Source organism: Sinocyclocheilus anshuiensis, unplaced genomic scaffold, assembly GCF_001515605.1.
Source record: "Sinocyclocheilus anshuiensis isolate Anshui unplaced genomic scaffold, SAMN03320099.WGS_v1.1 scaffold258, whole genome shotgun sequence".
NCBI lineage: Eukaryota > Metazoa > Chordata > Actinopteri > Cypriniformes > Cyprinidae > Sinocyclocheilus > Sinocyclocheilus anshuiensis.
In genome coordinates, this window is record NW_015547636.1 from 83,306 (window position 1) to 90,966 (window position 7,661).

The 7,661-nt window shown below is 39.6% G+C and overlaps 1 protein-coding gene across 2 annotated transcripts in view; it reads right to left on the bottom strand.

Annotated features, from left to right (window-relative positions):
- LOC107701812 (plexin-B1-like) overlaps positions 1 to 6,853 on the bottom strand; it is an 80,060-nt gene extending 73,207 nt beyond the window's left edge. For both annotated transcript variants that reach the window (XM_016503927.1, XM_016503923.1), the window contains exon 1: positions 6,603 to 6,853. The gene's annotated coding sequence lies outside the window, so the exon portion shown is untranslated. The remainder of the gene's footprint in view (positions 1 to 6,602) is intronic.
- Between the last annotated feature and the right edge of the window lie 808 nt (positions 6,854 to 7,661).

Consider the following 7,661-nt stretch of genomic DNA (forward strand, 5'->3'; position numbering starts at 1 on the left):
ATTCCTCAGTGTTTGCTAAACGTTCTGTAATTTATTAGTCATTATATAGCCTAATACAGCGTGTAGGCCTATGCCATGCCTCATCTTATTCGTTTTTGTTAATAACGTTTTGTAAGCTAGTTTGTCATTGAATCTTACTGTTTTAATGTTGTTGTGCATTTTAATTAAAAATAATGAATCCATTTTTTTTTTTGTCTTAAAAGGTGAAAGGTGTATAGATGTAAGCTAAACAGACAATTATATTTTATTGTAAAACCTGACAAGATCGTGAAATCGAAAGTGAAAGCATCCGAAGCCCGACTTATAACATGGCAAAAGAGGAACTCCCGTTCACAAAATTCTAATCACAAATAATACTACTGCTGAAAAAGAACGGGTTGAATGTTAACTACTTTCGTTTCCATATAACTATAAACTACAATAAAAGTTCATCAGCATGCATTGATTAATAGCATGTTGTAGCGCAAAAAAAACTAAAAAAAACCTGCTAGTGCAACCACCTGAGAAAGTTAATCGCAAAAGAGCGACCAGTGGGAAGAATGAGTCTGGAGCCCTGAATTGCCCAGCTCCCTCTGTCAATGATCTAGCACCCCCTCAGCACCTGCGTTCAAAATTCTCTGGCGCCGCCCCTGGTACATCGATGTATTTTTGAAAAGCAAAAATTAAGCTTGTCCAACTATAAACCCAGTCCCCAAGTAAATTAGGTTATTAAATAAAAAACTAGCGAAATAGTTGCGCGGTGTCCCCACTACTTTTCAAAGCAAAGTTACGCCACTGTGTATTATATATATATATATATGCATACAAATTGATTAAAAAATGAAAATACATATAGAAAAAGCATAAATATATGTTTTCTATAAATAAAAGCACAGTATATGGGTCTATATTATGCAAAAAAACTTTTTGCTTCATGCGACGTACAAGTAAATATCTTTTGAGCAACATGGGTGTGAGCAGACGATGCCAGAATTTGCATCTTTCAGCGAATCAATTCTCAAAGCTCCAGCAGATGATAACATCAACATCAGCTCCTTCAACGCTTAACTTGCTAGGTTCAAAAAGGATTTTAAACTCCTGTCTGGCGGCTGCGAGAAATGTTTTGTTTTTGCGAGGGTGCCCTGGAAAGTTTCAAACGCGTGACATTGGTGCGCACACACACACACACACACACACAACACATGGTTTCCAGTAGCACTAATCTCTAAACGGACAGAAACAAAACAAACAAAACTGCTCACATATGCTAGCATGTTTCTAGGGATAAGACACTCAATAGTGAGGGTGAGTTAATCTGGTTCTGGAGCAGGTGTAGCAACACAAGCATGCCAAAATCTGCCCTCTCCTCCCTCCTCTTGCCCTTTGGCCGCTTGCTGAGTCTCAGCCGTGCGTTTTCTCGTGTTTGATGCACGCGACCCCATCCCCCTTCCCTGCCTGTCATTTCCAACCTCTCTTAGCACACACACATTTGCAACATAAACACTGACAAACACACACCGTTTGGCTGGTCAGACCTGTATTCCTGCTTCCTCTCCTAATTTACATCCTTTATCATTACAATGGGATTTTGCATACCTGTATGAATGCGTAGTCGAGTACTTCCCAAACAGACACAGTAACCTAATGTTACAAGCAACACAAAATCACAACAATGGCAGTTAAAGACTCATTTAGCTCATCGGAAAATCAAGTAATAGTCAATAAACACCCCATATCATATGGGTCTTCCTTAATTTAATTTCACGGAGTCAATTTCTGCGCCTGTGATCCTCGGGATAACCCTGAGTTCGTACATGACTGATTAACAATGCACTAACAGATGTCTTCTTTGTGACGATACGACGTGTGTGTATGTATGCGTTCGAGCGGGGGGTTGGTAGGTACACTGGTGTGTGTAAGCGTGTGACTGTGTTCGTCTCATCCTTTTGAAAGGAAATCCCATTATAATCCAGATTGAATGCTGAGAGCAGTCAATGTCAACCTCGTAACCTCTTCAGAATCTCCAGGTTTGGGCATTTTGAATGAAAGTAAAGCCAAATCTGAAAGTAAAATTGAGGCTAAGGACACAATAGCGGCTTAACTGGATTTAGTTCAAATGCATCACACTCCAAATGGGTATAATTCATTTAGCACTTCATAATCACCAATTTTGTATGTAAATCATTGCAGTGATTAGCGCAATTATATTCCAAGTCTTTTCATACTCGAGTATCTTTCTGTGTAGATCAATAAATTCGGTTAGGGCCGTACCAGAGATCCACCAATCAACCAATCTGCAAGTTAGTTTTGTGTTGAATAACAATGTTTTGGCAATTGTTTTGGAATCTTTCCCTGTAAATTGTGTGAATTTCTTGGATTGATTAAAGGACGAACAATGGCAAGAGCTACCAGGCTAATCCATCAGCACAGACACATGGGGGTTTCTACATGCAGGATGGGGCAAACAAAAGGATTTCAGTGCTTATGTAACACCCATATGGGCCTGAACTATGATAGAATCTGCATGGAGTAAAAAATAGATAGCATCTTATCAAAAACTCCACAGAGTAACGCTGCAAGAATTACACTTCCCGTGTGCTTATAAAACAGCTTATGGATTAAAATAATTTTTTTTTTTACAGAGCACAGGAGTTACTACACATGTCAGTCTTGAAATGCTCTCAGGAAGCCTTTTAATAGCAACAAAAGACCGAGCAATATAATATATGTGCTATAAAACCAGCTGATACTTCGTCAATAACTCAGTCCACATTTTTGATTAACAAAAGTGTTATTTCCTGTATCATTTGCAAAATCGAACAGCCTTGTCAACTACTAATAAAAAAGTGCTGTACAGAGCACTGCATGAATGAGTCCTTAAACCCGTAAACAAGTTAGCATTTTTAAACTTCTGGTTCATTCTGCCTATAAGCAAGTGGGTTTTTGGTTGAATGTCTGAGATAATGTCTTAATAGAAGCTCAAGATATTTTCCCATTTTATTCTATGACATAAAATACACCAGTAATTCCTGCTTGTGATTTTATATGTCTTGAAAGAGGCAGTTGTAATAACAAGTGGCTAAAAGGGACTACAGAGTTTGTTGGGGACATTAAACATAGTCACGTCATCACATCATCAATCTTTGTTTAACTTAAAGGGATAGTTCACCCAAAAATGAAAATTCTGTCATCATTTACTCACCCTCATGTCGTTCCAAACCTGTATGAGTTGCTTTCTTATGTTGAACATAAAAAGATATTTTGAAGATTGCTGGTAATCAAACAGTTGGTGATGTAGTTTGCTTATAGCCTAACATTGGATGTGTACTTATGGCGATTGTATTTAGGCTTCCAAAATTCATAAATGTTGTTAAGACTATCATGATGAACAAAACATGTGCGAATCATAAACTTTTGTTGGTCACAGAGCATATTTTCAGCAATAATCCAAAAGCCAACGGAAATATCCCACTGGGTTTTTGTCAAGGAAACCAGGGTGATGCTAAACTCCAGGTAAGCCTAAATATGAGGCTATTTCATCCCTGCAGCGCTCCATTTAACACATTCATTTAGACCAATTAATAATAAAAAAAAACAAATTTAATCATGCCCCCTGATCGACAGTTTTTAACAACAGCACAACAGAATGAAACACAATAGAGGGGTCAAAGTTGAAAATGCTTTTGTTCCTGTTTTGTAAGCCGCTTTGGATAAAAGCATCTGCTGAATGCATTAATGTGAAAGTAAATGAGAAGTTTTAACTTGACTTGGTGTGGGACACTGAGATGTACATACATTAACCATTTCAGAAATACTACAGATACTATGTACACTGTGAATAATGCTTGGATGAATAAGCATTAATTTCATTTGCCATTACTAAACTGTCTTATGTACAGATCACCATTACGGCCACCGCTGACCCTGCCCTGTAGATATCGGCATCAGTACCGGCCATTAAAAAACCTATATTGGTTGACCACTAGTATATAGTGCACATGGGACACGCGCGTAGGCCTCATTACGCAGTATTGCAGCGCTAAGCACATGAGAGAGGGGCAGAGGGACGTAGATTAGAGATTATTAACACGAAACACAGACTAATCAGTTCAACAGAAAATCCCCTGAACCACAAGAAGAACCACGGAAATGAGAAGACGAAAGAGAAACGACAGAAGGAGAGAGATTATTTGAAGAATTAGCAGAATGTTTGCAAAGAAAGAAAGAAAGAAAGAAAGCTATTGAGACAAAAAGAGAATAATTTCAGTGGAACAAAACAGCAATTATTCTGTTGTTATTCTGTTGACGGTTTTCATAGGCAGTCATGTGTGGATGCATAATGTGCTGAAGAAGGCAACGCAAAAGAGAGCGAGAGGGAGTGTTTCTGGCATTGATGAACTCTACCCGTGTTCATGCACGCTTGTGGAGTGTGAAGGACCGACCACGGTGTTGATTTGGTGAAAATGAGCCAAAATGCTTCAAGACATCCCTGCTTGATACAGCAGCACATCTGCTCAGCGATCACGAAGCCTGCTGAAATCATCCCTTAGTCTACACTATCATTAATATCTTTTGTCTGAGATGAAGACTATTAAAACCTCACAGATTACAGGCTACTACTAACTAACTAGTCATTCAGCAGACGCTTTTATTTAAAGTGACAGTGCACTTATTACAGGTTCAATCCCACACATAAGTGAGTGACGTGACATGTGGCCAAGTATGGTGACCCATACTCAGAATTAGTGCTCTGCATTTATCCCATCCAAAGTGCACACACACAGCAGTGAACACACACACACCGTGAACACACACCCGGAGCAGTGGGCAGCCATTTATGCTGCGGCGCCCAGGGAGCAGTTGGGGGTTCGGTGCCTTGCTCAAGGGCACCTCAGTCATGGTATTGAAGGTGGGAGAGAGCGCTGTACATTCACTCCCCCCACCTACAATCCCTGCCGGTATGAGACTCGAACCCGCAACCTTTGGGTTACGAGTCCAACTCTAACCATTAGGCCACGACTTCCCACGAATGCATAATGTGTGCATTAACCTCAAGTACTAAATACAAAGTACTGAAGCGGTAATGCTATAGCACTTTAATATGTACCACGGTACTGAATGATTACAATATTATTCCACTGTATTTACATCAGTCAACTACTTCAAAGAAAACCATGGTACAGTTCAAAAAAAGTACCAAGTTTTGGACATGGTACTCAAACAGCATACAGCTGTCAGTCCTGTATCGGAGTCATTAAAATGATTGCGTTCACACACATTTTGGTTATTTATGGCAGTGACATATGTGTCTAGCACGTTGCGGGTTTACATGTGTAGTTTCGGTAACTTACAGATAGCAGATGTGAGCTAAGTGTCATCTGAAGGTTTAAATTCAGTCATCGGTCAGTTTTGTGGTCCGTGTCTGACTCAAATGCTCTGCTCTTTACTCTGGCATAAAGAGATTTAACAGATTAAATCATGCCTCAATTGAACTTTCGTCGTGTCAAATGTGACAAGACTTTGCTCTTGTCTCCCACTCAGACAGATCCATTTTTGCATTCTCTCTCAACTAAATGACTCTTTCCTTATAAGGGACTCAACTTTTTTAACTGCAGTTAAAAACATCTGCTGCACACACACCGACAGGTGGAGAGAGTCAAACGCTGACACACCAAAGCTCACGTCTGGCTCAACTTGATTCAGAGGTTTGAAATAACAAGATCTCTTTGGCTTTGATGCTGCCTAATTACTTCCACGAGAAATGCCATTTTATCATGAACGAATGAACCAGAGCTTGAAAAAAACACTTGGAGCCACCGGCAATGTAAGAATGCAAACTATTCCTAATGCAGGAGCCTTACAGAGCAGCCGATCGAGCATGACATATTCAATACAGCTCTTCATCTGAGAGGCTATACATGTAACATGGACATGAACTAACATGCACATTAAATGCACATGGACATATAAATTAAAATCTATTTTGCAACTCACTTTTAATTGCGTTTTAAACACGTAATGCGGTTCTTAGTCAGTCCTGTGGTCATTTTAAACCGTCTAATGTGGTTTCCATTACAGCAGACAGCAATTTTAACAATTCAGGGTGTGACATTACATCTAAACCACCACGGGTGATGATGACCTTTGACCCTTTACCGTAATTCTATTTGACAGTCTTCTGAGTTTTTTATACTAAAAAATGGATGAAAATGGCAAATCACTATGTACTTGTGGAATATTTACTCTTCTTAGGTGTCTATTTTAATAATCTATTTTACATAAGCATCTCGAAATACATCAATTTGAATATCTATCTCTCTCTCTCGGTGTGTGTGTGTGTTTGTGTGTGTGTGTGTAAATCTCCTTAAACTACATAACAGTAGTTTTAAATGTATAGTCTCATTTGCTAGTTTTAACAGAAAAGTAACAAGTCAACTCGGCACAAAGGCACGTAAGGTGTTTGAGGAATAACTGCTCGCATCCTACATGACCTGCAGACAGTCTTTTGTGTTGTGCTCTCTTTAGCTGGTTAATCTGTGTTAAACTGGTTCGTTGTGAGCTCAGCTGTGCACAAATGCAACAAACATCAAAGAACAAATGTAACATCAAACGGAAGGTCTTACCTTCCGCAGTTTACAGCGGTCCGTCACTCTACCTGCCTCAGAAACACTTCAGCACAATCTGCTGTTGGTTAATGTGTGTCAAACATGGAAAAGTCCGGTCCGCTCGCGGCTCCTGTCAGGGCTCTGGTTTGTGCTGTTATTCCCGGAGCATCGAAACTTCCCGGTGAATCAACCGCCAGGACGCGAGACGCGCAGCGCAACACGTGGATGACAGACAGACAGACTCTGAAATGCTGAAGCTGAAAGTCATTTCTCACGGGAATGAAACTGAGGCAGGGAGCGGTGCGGTAACACTTTATACAGAGCCACAGCGACACCCTTCGGTCAGAGATGAACACATGTCTGCTAGGTCACTCCTGGGATTAAAAATATCCACCCATCCATCCATCCAGCGTCGGCGCCACGGGGGGGCCTGAGGGGGTCCGGCCCGGCCACCTCGGTCACTGTGCCCCGTCACCTCTGGTGCTGTCTCCGTAGTGGGCGCCCTGATTTTAGTCGGTGAGGCAAGGTACTGCCCTGGGAAGGTCTCCCAGGCTATTATACGAGACGCATCTTTTTTTTATTTTCCTCAAAAAAAAAAATTTTTTTTTTTAAATTGGTTTTAAAAGCATGCAGCAAACGAAAATATGCGATTAATCTGTTAAAATTTGTTTCTGTGGGTTAACAAATTTACATTAGTAGGCTATTCTTATGCTTGGCTTCACAGATAGCAACAGAGTCTGGGCCAAATCTGGGTGTTTTGGCTTGTTTATTGCTAAGCATATATTATTATAAACTGCAATTATATTTATCCATTAGAATTATATATTTTTTAATTCTTATTCTGTTCTGATACGGTTAAATTTAAAGGATTTGTTGTAAAGTGAGAGGAACTAAAATATCCTATAGTGTTCATAATGTTGATACATTATAACATTATTAGGCCTGCCGTTATTATTTCTGAAAATGCAACTTATAGAGACGTATCTTTTTTTTTTATTTTCATGTTTAATTTACATGTTTCTAATGGTAGTTTAATAAAGTTACATAAATATGGTAATAACACTACCATTTAAAAAA